This window comes from Urocitellus parryii, chromosome 5 (genome assembly GCF_045843805.1).
Source record: "Urocitellus parryii isolate mUroPar1 chromosome 5, mUroPar1.hap1, whole genome shotgun sequence".
Taxonomy (NCBI): Eukaryota; Metazoa; Chordata; class Mammalia; order Rodentia; family Sciuridae; genus Urocitellus; species Urocitellus parryii.
The window spans coordinates 207,149,902-207,171,715 of NC_135535.1; the positions used below are offsets into that span (position 1 = coordinate 207,149,902).

The 21,814-nt window shown below is 50.7% G+C and overlaps 1 protein-coding gene across 1 annotated transcript in view; it reads left to right on the top strand.

Moving 5' to 3' along the window:
- Positions 1-365: 365 nt before the first annotated feature.
- Ptpre (protein tyrosine phosphatase receptor type E) overlaps positions 366-21,814 on the top strand; it is a 72,669-nt gene continuing 51,220 nt past the window's right edge. The window contains exon 1 of the mRNA XM_026384234.2: positions 366-381. The gene's annotated coding sequence lies outside the window, so the exon portion shown is untranslated. The remainder of the gene's footprint in view (positions 382-21,814) is intronic.

Consider the following 21,814-nt stretch of genomic DNA (forward strand, 5'->3'; position numbering starts at 1 on the left):
TGAATTTTGTCATGTCAATTATACCTTTAGAAAACCTTTTCCTTAATTAAAAAAAAAAAATCTAACATGAGAGCTAAGTGAATGGTCAGGCTGGATACTGGTGGCACTGCGAAACAGGGTGCCCCAGCCAGGTCTCACGGGGCCATCCTCAAAGGCAAGGAAACACACACGACGTTAGGAGCAGCAGACTGTGGGGGTCTTAGGGGCTGGACACCAGGCATCGGGGCCTATCAGGGGTCTCCCTTGGTGGACTGGCAGCCAGAGACCACAGCAGAGGTTGGGTCTGGACGCTGTCTGAAGCATGGACACCCGGAGTTCTCCAGGAGACTGACACTGTCTCTTCTTCTTTCTTTTTCAGACTATAGCCCTCGTTTTCACTTGGTGAGTACGAAACTTTTTTTTAAATTTGTTTTCACTGTAGAGTTAACTAGCTATAAGACTGTGTGGGATTCCACTGAGGGGCTTGTTTTCCTGAGGGCCAGGGGGCTTCACACTTGTAGTCCCATCTTTTTGTACCTCTGGCTCGGCTGCACCGGATCCTGAACTGTGTTGTTGAGAGCACCCTCTGCACGTGCTTCCTTTCTCTGACTCATGGGTACTTTCCAAAGGGCTTCCCTTATCTCGGTGGCACACATTTGACGCCTATTAGGGCACACGGAGGTGCATAATTGCACGGGTGGTAATTGCTTCTTAAATTGATCTGCTGTGGGGAAAACTGCTGAAAAGGAGATTTTCTGGATTGCACGCCTGGTAAAAACCGTGTCGCTGTCACACATTTTATGCCGTTGGGGGACCAGGCCACAGCAAAATTCCATGGCTTTGATGTCCTTAGAAAGGGAAAACTTTAAACACCATAGCTGTTTTGTGATCTATTTAATCAACTTAATGCTGTTTCGTTTCCTGCAGAAAGCCAGGGAAGGAAATCTGAGTGTCCGCAGTGTGTGTAAGAGGCGCATGGAACCCTCTCAACCCCTACCTAGCATCATGACCCTGGCCACTGGGAAGCTTTGTTTCCTAAACGCATAACCTTATTTGAGATTTGCTGTGGCCCAGAATTATTTTAAGGCCAATGGCTCAGCTCTTTTGTCCTGGCTGCCCCCTCTTATAGGCAGAGGCCCTTTACAGCATCATTCCATCTGGGCATGAATGTTTGTGGCTATTCCTGGTGTCACCAAAGGCGTTTCGGTTGCCTGGATATCTCTCCTTACTTCAGTAAAGAAATGTGAAATATAGTGAAAGATTTATTGAGTTAGAGAAGAGCTACCTACTAAACTGGTTTTGCTACCATTGTTGGCACCTGTTGCACCATGACTGGGTGTCATCCATTCTGAGTGGCATACCCTGCATGGGTAAACGTTAATGGTGGGATCAAAGAGGAGGATCTTACTGGAATAACATTTGTGGGATGGAGACATAATTACACGAAGTCTGCAATCCCTGTTGCCTCAGAGTCCCAGCCAGAGGTGTTGGCTTGTCCACGACGGCTAGGACGCATATGAAACATGATGCTCATCAAAACCGTGGATCCAAGGGCTTTGAGAATGCACCTCCCAGGCTGGAATGAAATATTTGAGGGTCAGACCCCACAAATGCATCTCCTTCTGAAGCCCAGGGGGCCTATTCTGGCTTGTTCCCAGCAAGACCTGGGCACTGCTCGGCTCCCTATTCTTGCTGGCCCTCCACTTGCAGCCTTGCCTTCCGCCGGTTCTAGGAGTTCCAGTCTCTTGGCCAGTGGACCCACTGCTGGGCAGTGAGTCAGCAGCTCTCCAGCGGAGAGATCCTGTGACAGGTGCTGGCTCAGTCCCCTCCTCCCCAGCATGTCTCAACCCCGGCTAGAAGTTTAGAAGTTGGGGCCCTGCCCAGACGCACCTATGTCCAGGAGCTGGCTCCGGTGCCTCCTGGTCTCTACCCGGGATGCGTGGTAGCCAGAGCAGCTCTGGGCAGCACCTCCTGTCCTCCTGGCCCCATCCCCGGCCACTATTTCAGTTCTGCTTAGGGAACTGCTGAGTTCCTGGATTTAAATTGCTTCCAATTTCAGGAATCTTTGTCTTTGGCATGAGGAGCAGATATTTGAAGTGTGGGCCTCCTGCCCACTGTACCTCATGCTGCCTTCATCTGGAACCAGTTACTGGGCTGCCCGGAGGACAATCCGGCTGGTCTTTTAACCTGTTGCATTTCCATTGCTGACCATTTTAGACTTCCCAGAGCCTCGGGATATCAATTAATAGAAGGAAAACTATTTCTAACTTGTGGGATTAGAGACTTACTTCTGAGTCAGTGAGAACTACATAAGAATCCCTGTTGGGCAGGGCAGGGCAGCCTCCTGTGATTGGAGACATCACAAACCAGGAGCCAGGCAGCCCCTTGCTGAGTGAATATGCCACCCCATGAATGAGTCTCTGGTTGTGATATCTAAATATGTGGCCCAAGGTAAGCATTTAATAAATGCCAGCTACTGTTATTACTGCTCTTCTAATTCTTAACCTCATCACAGAATTAAGACAACTGTTTTTAACTTTTAAAGGAGGCATTTAACTGGGCTGTTGTGTATGTGTCCCCCCTTTTGTGGATATCAGAGTTCCCTTTATAGAAATAATCCCTGATTTTTTCATTAAAAACCCAAATTAATATTTGACTTTCAAAAAATGAATCAGATTTTTTTCCTTATTGAGTCGAATTAGGGGTCTTTAGCCAGGCCCCATTCTCAAGCTTCTTTTCCTTTTCTTTTCCTTGCATGTAACCGTGTGCTTGTAGAAATGCCGCTGTCAACTGCTCACATTGGGTTTCAAGTGGACCGAGTTTCTTTCAGCCGGAGCGTGCTCACATCCCTGGGGGTTTCCGTGGCTCAGTATTTCATGCAAAGGAATTTAAAAACTAATAATTTATGGAAGACACACAATTGAAGTTAAATATTTCCTGCAAACTCTTTAAGGTCTTATATTTTTAAGCCTAGGGGTATCCACCATTAGGTAAAATTAAATGATATTGTCAGTTGACTGTTCCACTTTGGTTCATGGAAATACCAAAGGAACAAAAAAACCAACTAAACTAAAGCACAACTATTAGGCCGCCATGGATTTTTATTTTGAAGTTTAGTGGGACGGTCACCCACCAGCTGCCCTTCAGTGGTGCGCTGTGCTTCCTCCTCGGTCACTTTTGGTACCAGCCTGGTCATTTTTCTTTCTTGCTGTGGGTGTGAATGGCTACCACGACAGGGAAAAAAAGAATCTGCAGTTTTTAAAATTAAGCTCCTGGGCCTAGTATCATTCTGACGGGGCCGGTGAGCAGGCTAGCTGGCTGGCTGGCTGTGCAGCTGGGGAGACGGGCTTCAGGTGGCAGGACAGGAGGCATGTGCCCTGGGCTGGCCTTCAGGTCACAGGAGCGAGAGAGCTGCTGCAGGTCAGAGGAAGAGGGATGGTGTGCCCCTCTGTTGGTGCCATGGAGCCCAGGGGCACCCACTTGGAGGGACTGTGCTTCTTCCCATTGTGGGAAGGTTCTCCCAATGACTACTCCCGGAAGAGGCGGCAGGGGAAAGAATGCCTCAGGAAATGAGGTGACCCGCAGATAAGTCCACATGCGGCTCTGTTTCCACCCCCTGGGAAAGATTCCGCATTCTTTCAAGAAGTGCCTCCAGCAGGGAATCATTGGTCATAGAGGGAAGGCCCGGTGCTCAAGCGCAGTTTCCACTTGGAGGAAATGGGAACAGACTCCCCTTAGAAGCCAGCCTGCTCACTGCCTGTGCAGCAGACTCGGTTCAGAGCTGGGGTTCTTCTAGAAATCCTTTTGAGTGGACAAGGAAACATGGATTCCCCAAGGCCAGGATGTCTCCCCAGCGTCACCCCAGCAGGACAAGAGGTAAAGGGGGATTTTCCGGTTACTCTGAATTTATATCATGCTTGCTTGTAATTTCTAAGGTATCCAAAAATTCGGTTAAAGACTAACATCAAGAAGCCTTCATTAAATGAACCTTTGGCAACCACTTCAGCTGACTTTGCCCAACTGGTGCAGGAAATCTGGGGTTTATGTTTCAGGAAGCCATTTCTAATCCACCATAGCTCAGCCAGGCGTGCACGGGGGATGGCAGGAGGAACTTGCTTGGGCCTGCTGGGTTGTCAGACAGCCAGGAGTCAAAGGTTAAGTCACCTCTCTAGAAAAACAAACCTAACAATTGCAGAGGCCCTAGGCTGGCTGGACAACCTGTGGAAATCCCACCCATGGAAAGCTGGACCTTTCCTATATTTATTATCAAAACTGCCTTGTTGATTTTCCCTCCCAGCTGAATTTGTGAAGCAGCATTTTAAATTGACAGTGGTGCACTGAGAAATAGGAGATGACTGAGGCCAGGCAGCATGTAGCACTTCCAGGACTGTCCTGGCTGCACCAGGCCAGGCGGGCGGGCAGTGTGCGGTTTTCCTGTCTGTGAGCTCACAATGTGGGGACAGATGGCCCTGGTGGCTGCAGACATGGACCTTCTGCCTGAAAGGTGGCATCCTCCACTTTGGGGGACAGGAGGCCAGACGTTCATGAGCCCTTTGGAGTGCGAGAGTTACAGGTAGAGTGCTCAAGCCCAGCAGGCCACTGCATCAGGAACAATGTCAGGTGCCAAGTGCAAGGACAGGGACCAATGCCCCCAACACAGGAACTCATTGTCTCGGGCAGCACCGTCCCCTGGGCATCCACGTGAATGGGGACATCAAGCACCATCTAATCTGCCAATCCAAATGACTTTTCAAAGCTGCTTATTATGACGCAGAGTTTGGTATTAAAGTATTTTTTTTAAGTTAGAAAGGGAAAAAAAGGATCCTTATGGAATTCCTGAACAAAAAGGTGTCACATGGTGGATTCTTGGGACAGCTTTTCTCCTCAGTGAATAGAGGGAAGCACAAGCAAAACACAAAAACTGGGTTCGTGTTGTTTTTATGATGAGAGCTGATTGAATTCTAACAACGTTTAAAAATACCTCAATGGTATTTAACTGATTCAAACAAGTTTACCAAGACTGATTCACTGTCAGAAATGGTGTAAATTTCATGTTCAAATGAGACGCATGTGTGCGAGTATGTGTGTGTGTGTGTGTGTGTGTGTGTGTGTGTGTGTTAAAGCTATCACATTCCCATGTTGCTGATGAAAACTGAAATTTTAGGAAACATCACGCTGGTGGAAATTATTATTCAGAAAAAGAGGGTTTGGTCTATTTCCTGTTTTCCCAGATAACTTAAATGCCCGTGCTTAAAACATGCATTGAATTTAGACAGGACACGCGCATGTAGGGCCGTTGACAAAGCTGCTCAGATTCCTTATCTCGTGTGGGCTTCATAAATCCCTGGAGGAAGCCCAGGTGTGATTCATCACCTCTGCCTCCAAGATGAGCCAGCAGAGCCCGCAGGCTGGAGAGCGAGTTGCCAGGACCCTGAGAAAGGACAGTGGTCAGCAGCACCTGGTACCTCGCTGGCTCTCTTTCCCGTGGTCATGACGACACGTGCACGGTTTGTGATACCAGGTCAATCTTGGCAGAGCTGTTTGGAATCCATTAAAAACCCTCCAGCCACGTTCCTCCCAAGCTGGAACGCCAGTCGCTCCTCTCTCGACGGCCAAGGTGAAGTTCAGACCTGCCAGAGGAAAGCTCTTCCATTGAGAGAAGGGTGGTTTTCAGTGATGCGAGCAGTCGAGAGCGTTAACAAACAAGAACACATCCTGTGGGTTGGGCAGACTGTTTGGGAGGAGATCACTGTATTTTGGAACAACTTCATGATCATTGGAGTTGATCTTGGCCAGGGTTTCCAATGGCTTCCGCATGTTATCTGCTGACCAGACTCAGTTTTCTAATCTCCTTCCACACATTTGCCAGGCTTCCGCTCGCTCGCGGTAGTTGGTGGCTTGTGCGCCCCTCACCGAGCGCTTATCAGGTGTCTCCTGTGGGCTCAGAGTTGTGCAAAGTCTTGAAAAATGAAGTGCTAGCTCATAGTCCTGATTTCAGCAAGTCCGGTCGGTAGGCCGGCAGCTCGGGCCTCCTCTGGTGAGTGTGAATGGGGGTTCTGCACAGGAGCCTGAGTGCACAGAAGCAGTTTCATTCTAGAAAGCTGAATGACTTAGTCACCTCATCACTCTGAGTCAGACTTCTTGGTCTAAAAATAAAAGGCTGAGTGAGAATGTTTAAAGGTCCTTCAAGACACCGGGTTCTACAACAGAGGACAGTGCTTATCTGGATTTGGAGCTACCCAGAAACCCCCAGGAAGCCCTCGCTGCCAAGCATCCCTGACGACTGGCCAGTGTGTCCCCCCTTCCCTTCCGGGGCGAGGCAGCACATCATGATGAACGTGCCGATAATTTTTGCTTTGACAAGAGAGCAGCTGTCCTGAGGTCCTTTCTCTGCCCTTCTCCCTCATTTGTGTTCTCTCCCGCTGCCTCCACAAGAAGCAAGCACATATGATGGAGGGTTTTATTAATGGAAAATTGTCATTTGTAAAACAGTGATTTTCCCCCCATAATGTTGCTTATGTGCAGGAAGAAAATGCTGAGCATCCATGGGCTTTGGTTTTAAGGCTTAGGCAGAAACAGTAGTTAATATATTTTTAAAATATGGTTTCTTCACCGTTCAAAGCCCATTTTAGCAAAGGGTCCTGGGAGCCGCGTGATGGTTTATGTGACTTGCAGGTGTGGTTCACTGCAAAGGACAGTCATCTGCTTAGAAGCCATAGACCCCCCAGCCCTCCTACGACCCTCTTGGGGGGGTTCTCTGAAGAAGCCCAATGGCAAATGCCTGGCTGAGATGGCTGAGCACACACCCTGGAGCCAGATCACATTCAGAGGAATCACTGTTTTCCAAACCTGCTTTGGCTTCCTTCCAATCTGAAGCCAGCTCTGACATTCTGTCTTGCTGTTTCCTGTTGTGGGCGGATTGATTTAATTTTTAATGAGTGATTCACTGCCCATGGCTGTGTGTTTTCCTCCTGTTGAGATGAGAATTAAGTCATGTTTCCTTTAAAACATTATTTTTTATATAAACTGGGTAACATGGTACTCAGAGTTGGAGACAAAGAGACAGAGTAATATCCCTTAAGAGAGGGCCTCCGGCCCTTAGGAAATGGCAATCACATGACCAAGATGTTCTTCAAAGAGATATGTTGCTAAACACCAAAAACACTTCTTGCTCTAGCAATGTTTTCAAAAGTTGTGTAATTTTTCTAAAAACTTTTTCAAGGGGTTTCTACAAACTTCATGCATTTGGGAAACCGTGTGGTAGGTGTCCCTGATGGGAAGCCCAGCAATGTCATCCTTCTCTGGTGCGTGTGTGGGGCTTCCTTCCTGTCCACTGTGTTTACTCCAAGTGGCCTCTGACTGCGAAGCTGGGGCCTAGCGGCTTCTCTGTTGCCTGGATGCTGCTCCCTCAGGATGAGCTGAGCACCCGGCCGGGAGCCCGCCAGACAAGCTGTCCCTGCTTCGTCCTGACCCCCAGCATCGTGAGGTCCCCAGCATCGGATTTTACAAGCTGGTACCCAGGAACTTGCTGTCCACAAGAATGACAAGCACAGCCACCAAAGAGTGTCCAGAGGTGGAGGGAAAGGTACGGTCAGAGGAGAAACAAGGAAGGAAAACGCAGTGAGAGGACAAGGATGGTGGCCATTGGTGGAACAGTAAGATCTGGAGACGCAGAGGACGGGAAGCCCAAGAAGAGCTTGGATCACTGGGCTCACTGTGTGTGGCTGTCATCAGTCGCCTTCTTCTTGGACCTTGGTCTCCTCAGCCTCCCAGGCAGCACCTGGAGTCTCTTCTGCAAGGCTCTGGAATTGTCTGCTCAAGGTGGGGCCCCGGAGGAAACCGCAAAACTAATCTGCAAAAAAAATGGTCCATGCTGGAGGTGGGAACTCTGAAATGTGCCACAGGCAGCAACTGGGGTTGCTTTTGAGACAGTGCACCCCTGAGTGTCCAGGAGACTGAACCCAGGGCATGCTGGGTAAGAGCTTCGAGGTGCAGCCCCACCCCGAGCGGCTCTGCTCTCAACCCAGGATCTTGGCCTGGATGCAGGGCTTGCTGTTGCGCAGCGTCCATGCAGAGGAGACGCCCAGGCCTGGTGGAGCCCAGGAAGCACCCAGGACCTGAGGGCCCAGCGGCAGGCCTGAAGCAGCAGCCTCCATCCCTCCCCAGGGAGATGTGCCCCCATCAGAAACCCAGTGCTGGACCAGAAACGCAATGCCCCGTCAGATCTCCAAACATCACGTAAAAAGCTGCAAGACCTCTTACCCGACCAGAAAGCAGAGTCGTCCCTCAGGCAGTGACACTGATGATGCACCCAGCCATCTTCATGTTCCACCAGAACATGTTGACACCTTCCTGAAGGTGACGCCTGCCTTAATGATTAAAAAAGAAAGTCATTGTTTTATTTCAGCTGTGCTTTGACATGTATCATAAATGCGCCTGCTATACATATGGCTCCATTTGGGAAAATGTTAATGGCTCCAGCCACAGAACCTAGTGGCCTGGTTGGAAATAAGCAGAGGACAGAGGAGGCAGAATCGCTGAAATTCCTAATCCGCATTCTGTGAAAGACAAGAGAATCATGTCCAGGGGGCTCAGCGACCCTGGTGTGGCTCGTCTAAGCCTGTTAAATCCACAGCAAATGGTTTGCTTCAGGACCTGACTACACGAGGATGAAATACTGATCTTGGGAAGAAAAAGGTCAGCTTGGAAATGGCCTGATGATCCAGAGGTGTCCGTTCAGCTGCACAAAATGCATGTTTTCTGCTTTCTCCATAGTTTCTCTAGTGTGTGACATATAACCCGAAGCTCACGCTTGGCTGGATCATTGCCTAGAGACAGTGAACAGCTGATTTGGACCCCATGCCTGACTGTGACGGGGGGTGGGGACCAGGGTCTCAGATCATGGAGACCAGGAAATGAGCTCATTGTCTTTGCCCCACAGGGCCTGCCAGCACCTAGCAGACAGGGGGTGAGTGACCCAGAGGCCTGGCATGGGGGTCGGGATTGTGTCTCACAGCACCTGGGGCAGCACTTCAGCATGAAACGTGGGGTCACTGGCTCAAAGGCAGAAAAAGCTTCCTCTTTTCTTCGGTGTTCTCTCTGGGCCTGTCATAGTGGTTTTTGTTTTGTTTTGTTTTGTCTTAACTTCCTGTTGAACGTCTCATTCCTTCAAGCACCTGGTGCCCTTCAACCTTTTACCCGGTGGGTAGAAGCAGTGTTCATGCAGCCCCCAGCCTCCAACCTGGGCTCAGGCCTCTACAGGAAGAGAGGAACGTGGGCCTTACTCGTGGGGCTAGAGAGCAGACCGCCTGCAGGTGGGGACAGATAGTGGACCAGGCGTAAGTTGAGGCTCCAAGCCTCTGGCAAGTGTGCTATTGCCCTGTTTCCATTTGTAAAATGTAAATTCAAAAATGAAAGTATTAAGATGAATTTTAAGGCAGCCCCAAGCCTGGGCCTCTTCTGAGCAAGGCTGAGGGACCACTCTGACTCCCTGAAGCTGGCCCTGGCTGTGCCAACTGGTGGCCAGAGCACTGGTGTGTCCACCCAAGACAGGAAGTGCCTTCTTTTCCCCAAGAGCATGATCCTTTTGCAGCTACCATGCCAGTGGCCCCAGTTGCTTAGCAGTTTCTGGAAAGTTCTCCCTGCCCTCTCTCCCTGATGCCCTCTACGCAATGCCTGGTCCTGGGCTTTTTCTGCAACCCTGTCTTACTCTCTACGTTGTCATGGATGCCTGTGTCACTCTTTGGACCCACCATGTTTGTTCATCTTCTCCCATGAGAACACAGACCTCCAGCTCTGGTCCCTGCTCCTCCCACACATGCTGTCACAAGAGTGACACCAGCGAACTTCAGTGGCACAAATGGGTACAAGGAATCTTTCTCACAAAGCTTTATATCCTTTTTGAAGCAAGGCATAAATACATACATGAAGCCAGCTCACACTCGCAAGCGTGGCAGACAATCTTCAGCAGTTTTCTCTGCACAACACCAGACGGGTGCCATGGACGTGGCCGAGTTTATCTTGTTGCACTGTGTGGCCACGTAGCCGATGTGCAAGGGGCATGGGGTACTTCGGAGTCACTCCCTCTGAGCTCAGGGAAGAGCCCCGAGTCTGCTCTTTTGGTTTAGTCTGGGTTTCTGATGGGACTTCTCCTCCCAATGTCCCGCCCCCCAGGACTTCTGAGCTAAATGAATGTGGCAGAGCTCCTCCTCTGAGCCTCCTCGTCTTGACATGTTTCTGAATCGGTCACTGAAAGACCTATTCTAAGATGAGGTGTTGATACCAACTAAGTTCTATACACCAGGAAGAGTGGATCTGCCCTCAGCGCCAGGCCATCAGGACACCGTGACAGCAACTAGCTAGAGAGGGCTCTGTCTTGCCAGGAAGCAGGAGGTGCCAGTGGTCAATGGACATTCTTCTGAGGAGGAAAACCCAAAGTCCCCCTCCCAGGTCCTGGGTTCTGAGGATGGTGCAGGAACTGGAAGGATGCCCTGCCACTCAATATCAAGGACATCCATTTCCCTGGAGACCGGGTGTGCTGGGCCTCTTGCTAAACACACCCAGAAGTGGTGACAGCTGGGAGGGGCCTGGAGTACTCCCACTGGAGCATCCTCACCAGGAGCTCCGGAGATGCCAAGGAAATCCAAGCTGCAGGGCAGGTGGAGTCAGTCTGGCCATGAGGGTGTCTCCAGCAGGTGGGAGGAACCCTGAGGTGGAGAGACTCATTCAGCATGATTCTTTCCAGTACAGGAGGCTGCCCAAGCTGACCTGCTGGAAATTCCAGGGGGCTGATGACACACATGGTAACAAGGAGGTCAATTTCGAGTTCCCGTACCACCACCCTGGGCCACTTGAGTCGAGAGTGATGTGTTTTGCACATTCAGATTTCTTCCACCTAACTTCCTACGGTTTTCATCAGACACCCAAGTCGCCTGTTTTGCCAGGATTTGGAAGTTACCAGTGGACCTTGGCAGCCTGATGCAGGAAGTGATAACAAGAGCGCTCTGGCTCCAGGTGGTCACCTTCTCTCCTGGAATCAGAACCACCCTAATGGCTGCCTCTGGCTCTTGCCTCTGGTGCACCCTGTGCTCGGCCTGAGGTCGCATCACTGCTGGTTTGTGCAGCGATGCACTACCCTGGAACCTCGGTCTGTTTTGACTTCCATGTACCTGATGTTAGCCCCTGAACTGGATGGGGGCCATTTCTCTCCTCTCTGGAACCAAGGTGGTCAGTCCATGGTGTCCACCACCAGGAAGAGAGGTGCTCAGTGGGGACTTGACAGAGCCTGGGCAGGCAGGAAACCAAGTTCAAACACCAGCTCTGCCCTTACCAGACTCCTGACAGCAAATGAGTTGTATGCCTACTAGGACCTCCATTTGAAGGTTCTAGTGAGTTCTCCAAGGCCCCTGATATTTGTAGGGACTGGATGCAGAACAGCAGTACAGAAGTACCCAGCTGGTGCTTAGCTCACAGTCCAGACCTGATGTGAGGGTTTAGAGCAGGACAGTATTCGAGACTTGCTGTGATTTCATTGGAAGCATCGTATAATCACCTATGGGAAAAGCTATTTTCAGTGATGCTGCAACGTTTGATTAATTCTTCTGGAAGGGATAATGGGACACCTCTAGTCAGCACTGGGGTGAATTTGCCGAGTATCAAAGGAAAATTGTCATGAGCCTCCTCACTCTGCGTGCCCCATTTAGCATTCTGTCCGTGTTGATCCTAACTTGACAAACGCACACACAGAGGAAGAAAATGTCCAAGCCCACCTTGAACCAAATGGATTTGACCTCTATTAATAAATGTGCTTTGGTGTGAAAGAGGGAGCTCTCCCTGAGAGTTCAGCAGCCATCTCCCCACCCGCTCCTGCATAAGAGGCCAGCCTGGGTGCGAGAGTCTCTTGTCTCTCATAAAATTTGAGTCAGGGGCATCTCATTGCCAGGAATGGGCGAGATTCGCTTTTCATTCCAGGGGAATGTCACGTCCTGGGTGTCACTGCCACTGTGGACATGGAGCAGTGAATGGCGTCTGACCGTTTGGAAAGGAGCGTGTGTCTGAAAGGCTGCACAGTGTCAGATGCGTGCCTGGCTTTCCCTGTGCTCATCAGAGGAGGTTTAAATGGCCGACGACACCCCGTCTGACAGCTGCATGTCTCAGAACCTGCCCTGTTAAGACCATTACTGCCACAAGAGAAGGCAAGACCGAATAGCCCGTCCGAGCAGGGGCTGGTTGCAGGCTGCATCCCAGGGCACAGGTGTGAAGGAAGCCGGGCAGCCCCGTTTCTCCTGAACCGCACTCACGGCTGACATAGTCTGTTCACGTCCCTCATTTCTAACAGCGTGCTTCCAATCGGGGAATCTCCTTCAGAAAATGTGCCCCTGGACCAGGGAACACGGGGCACCAAGTCCCGGTCATCCAGCACTCCCATGGGCGGCAGCTCGACTCTAGAAAACGCTTCCTTCCCGTGAGGGAGGAAGAGCAGCGAGCTCTCAACAGGGCCCGTGCCTGCTCTGCACCCGGGAGCTCAGGCTGGCACCTGGGGGCTGCCCTGAGCTACTGCAAAGGCCCCAGCCCTCCCTTCTTTGCACAGTGGGTGTGGTAAGACGTGGGTCCATTGACTGTCGCAGCCTCCTTTTTGAGGCCCCCACAACATTCTTTCCTATGTGGAGAGTGTTTCTTTTGTGTTTCTAAAACAACAAAACCTCCAAGCTGGCAGCCAGGCGAATCTCTATTTAATGCCGTGGCAGAGTAAGGCAAAGTAGGAAGGAAGGAAGGAGAGCCACACAGCCACATAAATGGGGGGCGGGGGGTGCATTGCACAATCACAATGACCCACTCAGGTCAGCTTAATTAATTTGTGCCAAACTTGCATTTCATGCTTTCCTGGGAGCCCAGCTTCAGTAATTACCTGTCTTTTCCAAATAGCAGTATCTGAAGTTCCATCCGGGTTACCCATCCCCTTGATTGGCCCCTTGCTGGGAGTGGAAGCGGATCTCAGGAGCATTCCCAGGGCTGGAGCCCTGAGCATGCAGAGAAGCTGAGAAGGTGAAGGTGTTCCACTCAGGACTCCACAGGAGGCTCTCCCCTGCCTTTTTTAAGGCCCTTTCCCCTGACCCTCCGCTGCTGCTGGGCAGCGTCCAGCTTACTCCCATAAGCCAGCATCATGAGCTAGGACCTCAGGGTGTCAGTGTCCGCAAGTTGAAGTCCAGCTCAGCCCTCGAAGAGTCCATCCCATGGGCAGGTAGGTCAGTGAGACAGGAATCACATGAATAGTCTGCATATTTTCCTGGTAGAGGTCACAGATTCTCGACCTTAGGAATTAATAAAAGCCATACGTCACACCTGCGATGTGTATGTGTGAGTGGGTGTGCAGCTGCTGCAAATCAAAACAACATAGGAGGGCTGGGCTGGGGTGCAGTGGTGGAGCACTTGCCCCCCATGTGTGAGGCCTGGGTTTGATTCTCAGCGCCACATATCAGTAAATGAATAAAATAAAGGTCCGTCAACAACTAAAAAATTAAAAAAAAAAAAAAACAAGATAGGAGGCGTACAAATGGGGCAACAAAGCACCCTCATTCAAGACGAATATGGCAAAGGCTCAATTAACATGAATTCCTAAACAGAAACACCCTGTTCCTCATTTCTAGGTAAACGACTTCTGGTTTTTGAAAGTTTCTCAACTGATCAATGATGATAAGTATTCCCTCTCCTAAAGTCATTTGCTGAGGTGAACAAATTAATGGATTAAGGTGTTCTTTTTAAATCCGCGTCTGTCACAGTTTCACTGGCGTACACCCATACATTCATCTGTCCCCACCCGTCACCACTGAGATGACGCTGAGTCTGACTAACTGCAGTTTATACAGCCAGGTGTTTGTTTTCCAAAAAACCTGGACCACGTGAGGGAGATGGCTTGATTTAAGAGCGTGGTGCGCCTGCGGTGGGACGCGCGGTCGAGCACACAGCCTGCGTGCAGCAGCATCGCCATGGCAACCGGTGGAAATAATGGCCCCCTTCGGGAATAAGGGAGATCTCAAGTTCTCTTGCAGTCAGTGGCCTTGGCTGCCTGCACTGAGATGGTTCCAGTGATTGTTTCAGAAATTCCTTATCAGCAGAGAACGAGTGGGAAGGGGAATTTTCGGAAAATAAATGGATCTACAGGCAATAAATGTGGTCATCTCAGCCACCGAGGAACGCATGGCCGCGGTTGGGAAGCGGTGATGAAGTACCAGGGGCGTTCCTGCAGGGCTGCTGCTCCTCCAGCTGTCTGAAGCCAGGTCCTTGTCCCTGACATGCAGAATGAATCTCTAGCACCAATGCGGACCTGTGCTGCCGTCTCAGGCAGCCTGTCCATTTCTGTCTGGAGTTATTTTTCCTTTGTTGGAGGCAGAAATAACAGTGGATTAAAGATATGGAAGTCTAACAAATATCTAACACGCTCCATGGCATATAAAAAGCACTCAGCAAACAATGATTCAAATTAAATTCTCAGGATTAAAGTAAAGTGAATGCCTGGGTTGTTCACAGGAATTTTAATAGTTTTTTTTAAAAAAAAAAAGGGGGAAAGTACATCACGGCAGCCAACCGTTCTGCCAGCATGGTGTACGGCTTTGGCACACACCCCTGTCTCCTCTGAAGGCTGGAAGTTGTGTTGGGGCTCCGCACACACTGCTAGTGCACACGCCACCCATCCTGGGGAGGCACACTTTCCTGGGGAAGCTACCATGTTCCCAGGGCTGCCGTTCTCCCCATGCCACCTGAAATAAAGAAACTACAGAAAAATGTCCGTCACAAGAGAAAGAGCTTTGCTACGGGAGGCAGCCGCAGGAGCTTCAGATCTTCAGATAACAGAATAGAGAGAAAAACTTGAGAGTGCACTTCCCTATTTATTTTAGGAAGTGCTGTAGAAGAAAAAAGATCATTCTGATATGAGAGGTTATCTCTTGGAGGCAGCATGGTGCCTGAAATAGCATTGTTCCCTCAGCCCGGGGAGGGGAAGCCCGAGTTGTCAGTCAGTCAGGGGGGATAAAGTTTCAGTTATTCAAGATGAACAGGTCCCAGAGATCTGCTGCACAGCCCGAGCCTGTGGCCAATGACACCGTTCTTGGTACACTGCAACGTTGTTAAAGAGCAGACCTCATGTTTCATGTGTCTACTGCAGTGAAGAACTCTAGCCCACGCTGGAGGCGAGGCACCCGCACATGTGCTCCGAGTCTCCTTTGCGAGGCTTCCCTTCCTGATGGAGATCCATTAGCTCTCTTGGAAGCACCCTTTCAAGGTGCACCGTCAGCAGCGACTTCTCTCTGAGAGCCACGTCTGAAGCCTGGGGAGATATCATGGCTGAGTTGCTCCTTGTCCTCTCTTCCTCCCTGTGGGCTGAGAATCCAACGGGTCCAGGAGCAGGGTGCTCTCTCCTCTGTTCCTTCCCAAGCTCAGTGCACGGAGGCTTCGGATGACCCAGTGGGGACTGCCCACTGCAGCTAGACTGTGACTTTGCGCTGCCTTTCTTACTGATTTAAATTTACCCCCCAAACCCCTGTGCTGCCACGAATTGTGAATGTATTTTTAAGCATCTATTTCAACTAGAGATGAGCGATCTGTCCCGTGAATGTTTCCCTGCTGCACTTCTGCTGTGGTTTCTGATGACATGGTATGAGTGCCGGCAGCCGCAGGCCTCAGAAGGAAACGACAGAGGGAATACCCGCGTCAATAATGCATCAGCTTTTGCATGAGCGGCTGCCTGGAAGCGTTCAGCTGAGCAGCCATTGAGACTCTGGCGCGGTGGATATGGGTTTGAATGAGTTGATCACCTGGGGGCTGCTGTGTAAGGACCTATGGATACACAATACAGACGTTAGGAGGAATTTCCGGAATGTTCCTTCCCTCGCTGCTTTCAGTTATAAGAAAAATGCATTCTCCAACAGTTTTTAATTGAATCTCTAATGTTGCTACTTGCAGGGGAAATTTCGGAAAGTCACAGCAATTTTATTTCCCGACAAGTTTGAGTCGGAGCTTCGGCTGCCAGTTTGTAAAACGTGACATCACTTAGGAGGCAGGTTAGCAGCATTCGTGCAAATGAGTCCTACCTGTGTATGTCTTCGTACTTCATGAAGCTGCTCCTTAACACGTGATTCCTCTTGTGCTTAAAATATAAAAACTGAAAATTCCTTAAGCAAAGATAACATGCTTAAAATTTTGAATATGCATCTTTCATCTAATATGAAAATGTTAAAGGCATTTTGGGAAATATTTGACATGAAGCTGACTAACCAATGATTCAAAATGTCATGCCAAAATTAGAGGAAGAGGTTTTTCCTAGCTGCATTTTTTTTCTCCATCCCTATTATTTTAAGCATCCTGCCTATCACTTAAGACTGCATCACATTGAATGAATGGCATCTGTTCTCAGAGGCTGGGTATTTGCTAAATGCTCAGATTGCTTTAAATTGCCAACGCTGCCGTGTGGGTAAGCGCAGATACAGCTCACCTGTGAATCGTTTCTGATACTTATCGTGTGAACAGGCTTCCTGCAGAGAGCAAGTACCAGGTTTCATTCTATGTGGGGGTGTCTCTGAATGGGTTTGTCCCTGAGCCCTAGTCTTGTCGGGCCTCTTTGGCAAGCCCTGGCACTCCAAGGACAAGCTCTCCCCAGGTTCTGTAAGAATTCCACCCTGTCACTGCCCTGAAAAGCTGAGCATGTTCAGATGTGTCACTGAGCTCAGTGACAGGGAGGTGCTGTCTGGGCCCATGGTGGCGTGGAGCCATGGACAGTGGGAGAGGCCCTGTGCATCTGACCTCCACCTGAGCATACTGAGGGGTCCTCCAGCCCTCTGTGATGTGTGCTGTATTATGTTCACACGGACAGAGCGCATCCAACTGTGGCCGACTCTGTCTGGCCTGTGATGGGAAGGGGTTTCCGTTCCCTCTGGTCGGCTCATGTTAAAGAGCGGTCTGTGTGTGTGTGCATGTGCGTGGGTGTGTGTGTGCACGCATAAGGGGACAGCACACTGGAAGAAATGGAAGCTTATTATGGAAGTTGAAAGTTCTCAAGGAGCATTCAGTTTCTTTGTTTTCATCTTCTTATTTCTCCCACGAGTGCCCATCACAGTGCTGCACGTACAGAAGGTGCCCTGGAACTTCCCTGATGGACAGGACACTTGGTTTTACATGAGCGTCCACCTGGAGTGGCCTGTTATCTTGGTTGTCTATGTGGTGCAGAAAGGCTCATGGAAAGCAAACTTTGGGTGCCACCGGAGTGCTGGGGACTTTCTTTGCATGGTGTTTTGGCCCAGTGTGTGCACTGGGTGGCTCTGAGCATTTGATAAGATTTTGCTCCTTTTTTGATGGCAATTGAATCGATCTACTCCCAGAATCACTTCTTCAGGGGTTTCTCAGCAGTGCTCTGGGCCTGGGGCTATTTCCCACTTCTGCACCCCAGCAGACCCCAGGTCCTGCAGGGGGAGGGTGGCACATCTGCTCAGGGCCAGCAGAGGAGGAAGCGTCCTCCTAACAAGGCAGACTAAAGACTGTGGGCTGCAGGTCCTGAACAGTGGGCCTCCAGGGGCGCTGAGATGCTTGGGGAGTTAATGTACAGGAGGTTCTCGGTGTTGGGAAAATCCGTCGTGTGTTCGTTGGGCACGCAGGAGTAAGCCTGATGGTCACTGCACCAAGGGGTCAGTCAATGCTTGGAAACATTCCAGGGCTCTGAGGCTTGTGGAGGGCATGGTCTTTGCCTGGCTTCTCCTCATTCCTACCCCAGAAACTAGCTCCTTGACCCTTCTGAGAAGCAGGACCACGGCAGCGTGCCCTCTTATCACTCTGCAGGTTGGAGGGCAGTTCTGCTGCCAGCTGCACCCAGTGGGCCCCACTGCTGCCTCAGGACACCATTCCCAGCTGTGCCAAGGGACGACTCCAGTCCCCAGGCCACCGGGTCTCAGCTGTTCGCCTCTTAGAACCAGAGTAAATGTGCCCGTGGTGGGAAGAGCCAGGCTGTCACAGGAGCAAACGTGCAGCTCAGCCTGAACAGCTCCCTGCCACTTCTTGCTATGACCTCTCAGGGCTGTGGGGACCTGGAGCAGTGAGTCCATCCAGAAGAAGTGGGTGAGAACAAAGGGTTTCCAGGGAGTTTGTGTGAAGGGGCCACCTGCAGGAGCCACCAAGCAGACCCCGCAGGTGAGACATGCTCCGCCAGAGAGGCCAGTAGTGAGCATCCTTCTCTAACCGCAGGGGCCCTAGCAACTGGAACAGGTGCAGAGGAGGGGCCAGCAGGAAAAGCCAGTGACGGCAGAATGGCACAGGAGGGGAGCACGCGGCTGCGTTTGCTCATCTTCTGCCCAGCTCCTGGCACCCTGTGTGGCTCAGGCGTGTGCCCGAGCAGTGATTTCTGAATGGATGCAGATGAATGGATGAACATCACCTCGCCCGCAGCCTCTGGGAGTCTGTCTCCTGAGTGACGGCGCCGGCTGTCTACGTGCATGCATGCACATCTGCCCTGAGTCTGGAAAGATGGAGTGGGCTTTGGACAGACCCAGGGTCCTGGTTCACCACTTCTCTGCCGAGACCTTGCGGAGGTGGCCCGACCTCCATGAGGTGTTGCCATACCTCCCTCGGGGATCCTGCCCAGCACGCAGCGTGGTGGGCCCGGTGCCTACAGTGACTGTGGTTCATGGCAGTTCTTTCTTTGTGATCTCCGAACCATAATCATGGCGGTCATTTTCATTTATTTGTGGACAAAAATTTTAAAACCTGTTTTCTAATACAATGAGAAAAGAGCACCCCAGATATTGAGTGTGCTGTATGACTCTTGTTTTAAAGCTCTGCTCTGCTCCATTCATCCTGATAATAGCGTAAGAAAAGGAAACAAAGAAAGCAGCGTAATCGTGTTGGTAAGCAGTTTTTAAGGGTAAAATGATCTTGAATAGCTAGAAATGAAAAGCACATTTTGCTCCTCCCATCTGTGGCAGTTCACACGCGGACAGAGGGCTCTGGAGCCCTGCCAGTGTTTTAAAATTAGAGCCAAAGAAACGAGCCCAACTTAATTAGTATAAATGCTGCTGTGTAACTTCTAATAATGAGTGCAATTTGCAATGCATGCTCACCATGTAATTTAGCACAATGGGGCCTGCAGAACGTAGGACTCATATTTAATCAAGAAATGATTAATACAGCAGAGGACAAAGTCCATACTGGAAGCACTTGTGGGGCCTGCAGGAGCTTGGTGGGATGTCTCTATCCATGCCATCATCCCCAACACCATGCCTGCTCCCTGCCCTCAGTGTCCATGCCCACCCGGCCCATAGAGAGGAAGCTGTGCCACCCAGGTGACTGGCTCTAGCAAGGGGCTCAGCGTTTCTGTGTCTCAGCTTCCTCATCTGTGAAATGAAGGTAATGATAAGCCCAAGTCTTATTCTTGTTAGAATTAAATGAGTTAGTGATGTTAGGCATTTAGAAAATGACCCTGTGCCTGGCACTTGACAGATGGTACTCATTCTTGCTTTTGTGAACATTGTTAACCATGAGATTCTTGGATGCCAGGTTCAGAAAGGTATCATTCATCCCAAAGCACAGTGTCTGCATTAGTCAGTTTTTTGTTACTATAACAAAATGCCAGAAAAAAATCTACTTCATAAAGAAAAGAGGTCTATTTGGACTCACATTTCTTGAGGTACAAGGTTCAAATGCTGTGCTGCAGGCTCTGACCATTTGTGGGGACTTTACCCACCTAATCACTCTCCACAGCCCCCACCTCTGAACACCACAGTTAAGGTTTCCACCCCGATAACACCATTCACATGTGACTTTGGGATTTAAACTCCTGCATGAGTTCCAGTAAAAAAAATCATATTCAAACCAAGGCAGTATTGGTAGTCAGATATTTTATGAAAGTGACATAACCTAAAATTTGTTGCTCTGTGGTGTACAATCCAGTGGCGTCGACTACGTTCCTAGTGTTGTGCAACCGTGAGCTCTACCTCACTCCTTCTTGTCCATATCCCCCCAGAAGGAAGCCATCACCCATTAAGCAGCCCCCTCCTCCCAGGCCTGGCACTGCCCATCTGCGTTCTGTCCCCATGGAGTTACATGTTCTGGGTATTTTATATGAATGAAGTCACATGGTCTGTGTGGCCTTTGGGGTCCGGCCTCTTTCACTCAGCAGCATGCTTTTGCACTTTGTTGGAGCAACAGTTTATAGTATTACTTCCTTCTTGCAGGCTGAATATCCCCTCGTGTGGATACGCCCCTCTGCTTACCCACTGGCCAGCAGGGCGACATTTGGACTGTGAAGAGGGCTTCTGTGGATAGGCACTGCAGGGCGGGGTTTTGAGCACCTGTTCTCAGTTCCTTTGGGCGCAGGCCTGAGGGGAATTGACACAACCTCTAGGCTAAGATGGAGGAGCTGCCCAACTTTCCCACAGTGGCTGCCCCAGCTGGCTCCCACCAGTGCCTGAGGCTGTTCTTCTGCCTCCTCCCATGCTGTCTTCCTCCTGGCCCCCCAGTTAGCCGTCCAGCAGCTGGGAAGGCCTAGCGCTGGCTTGGTTTGCCCTGCCCAGGGCCAGCACTGCGCCTGTCCATGCGCTCGCCGGCTGTTTGTTGTCTTCTTTGGAGAAATGTCCCTTCAGATCCCTTGTGCATTCTGGGTGCTACGGCCTGACCACACTCAATTTATAAGCATGCCTCCTTTCTGAGGACTGTCTTTCTGCTTTCTGGAGAATGTCCTTTGGGGACAAGACTTGAGTCCGGGGGCTTTGGGTACACTTGAGGGCACCGTGAGAGAAGCTAGGACCATGAAGGGGTCAGCGCCTTCCTGTTCTGTTCCCATCCTCCTCACACTCAAAAAGAAAGGGTTGGTCTGACATTGCTGTGCCCAGAATGCCCGCCTAACCCTTGCCAATCTACCTTCTTAGGGGGAGAGAGAGAGACAGAGACAGAGACACAGAGAGAGAGAGAGTGCATGGGCTGTAGCCCAAGAACCTCCCCGGTGGTGCTTCCCAGGAACCTGGTACGGCCCTGCCCTCCTTCACTGCAGGTGGGCAGTGAAGGTCTTGAAGGCACCTCTAACCCCCTGAGGGTCCCTGAGGCCCGCCTAGTGTGAGCATCTCCTCTCTGGAGGTCCAGCCTTGTGGAGTCCATCCGCCAGGGTCTCTGGGGATTTCACAGCCAGAGGAGGAAGCAAATCCTCAGAGCCAGGATGAAACCTTAATTCGGAGCCCAAGAATTGTACACATAATCAGGTGCCCCACTCCCTTGGCCTTGACCATCACTGCTGAATTCAAGTCTGTTCCCTTCGGTCTGAGCTAAGGCTTCAGGAGGGCCAAGCATTTCCAGCTGGCCACGGTGTCTCACAGAGTTTCTAACTAGGAACAAGAGATGGAGCAACACTTGGGCCATGTCACCAGGGTCCTGCCTCATAGAGAACCTGACCACGTGGAGTTGGAGGACCTCGGGTGCCAGATTTGCCCTTTATTTCTGTTGCTTTGCTGTGCCGGGCCTGGATCCAGGAGAAAGGTCAGGAAGCATTTGTGGGTGAAGGATGCAGAAAGCACGTGCTGCCAGAGGGGGCCGGAAGGGCCCTGTCAGTCCCACAGAAGACCATTTTCTACCAGGAGGAGGTGTGTGTGGCCGCGGGCCGTCTTCTCTGCCCTCGTGGCCTCCTCCCTGCGGTACTTCAGCTAAGACTCTGCTCACACCCAGACTGCCTGCTCTCCAGGGGTCGCCCCAGGGGTCGCCCTGGCTCCCCCCAACACCTCCAAGCCCAACCCAACAAACTCAAAACTGCTGCTCGCAGCCTGCGTCCTTTTCCTGTCACCTGCCCTTCTGCTGGACGGCGGCGACCACT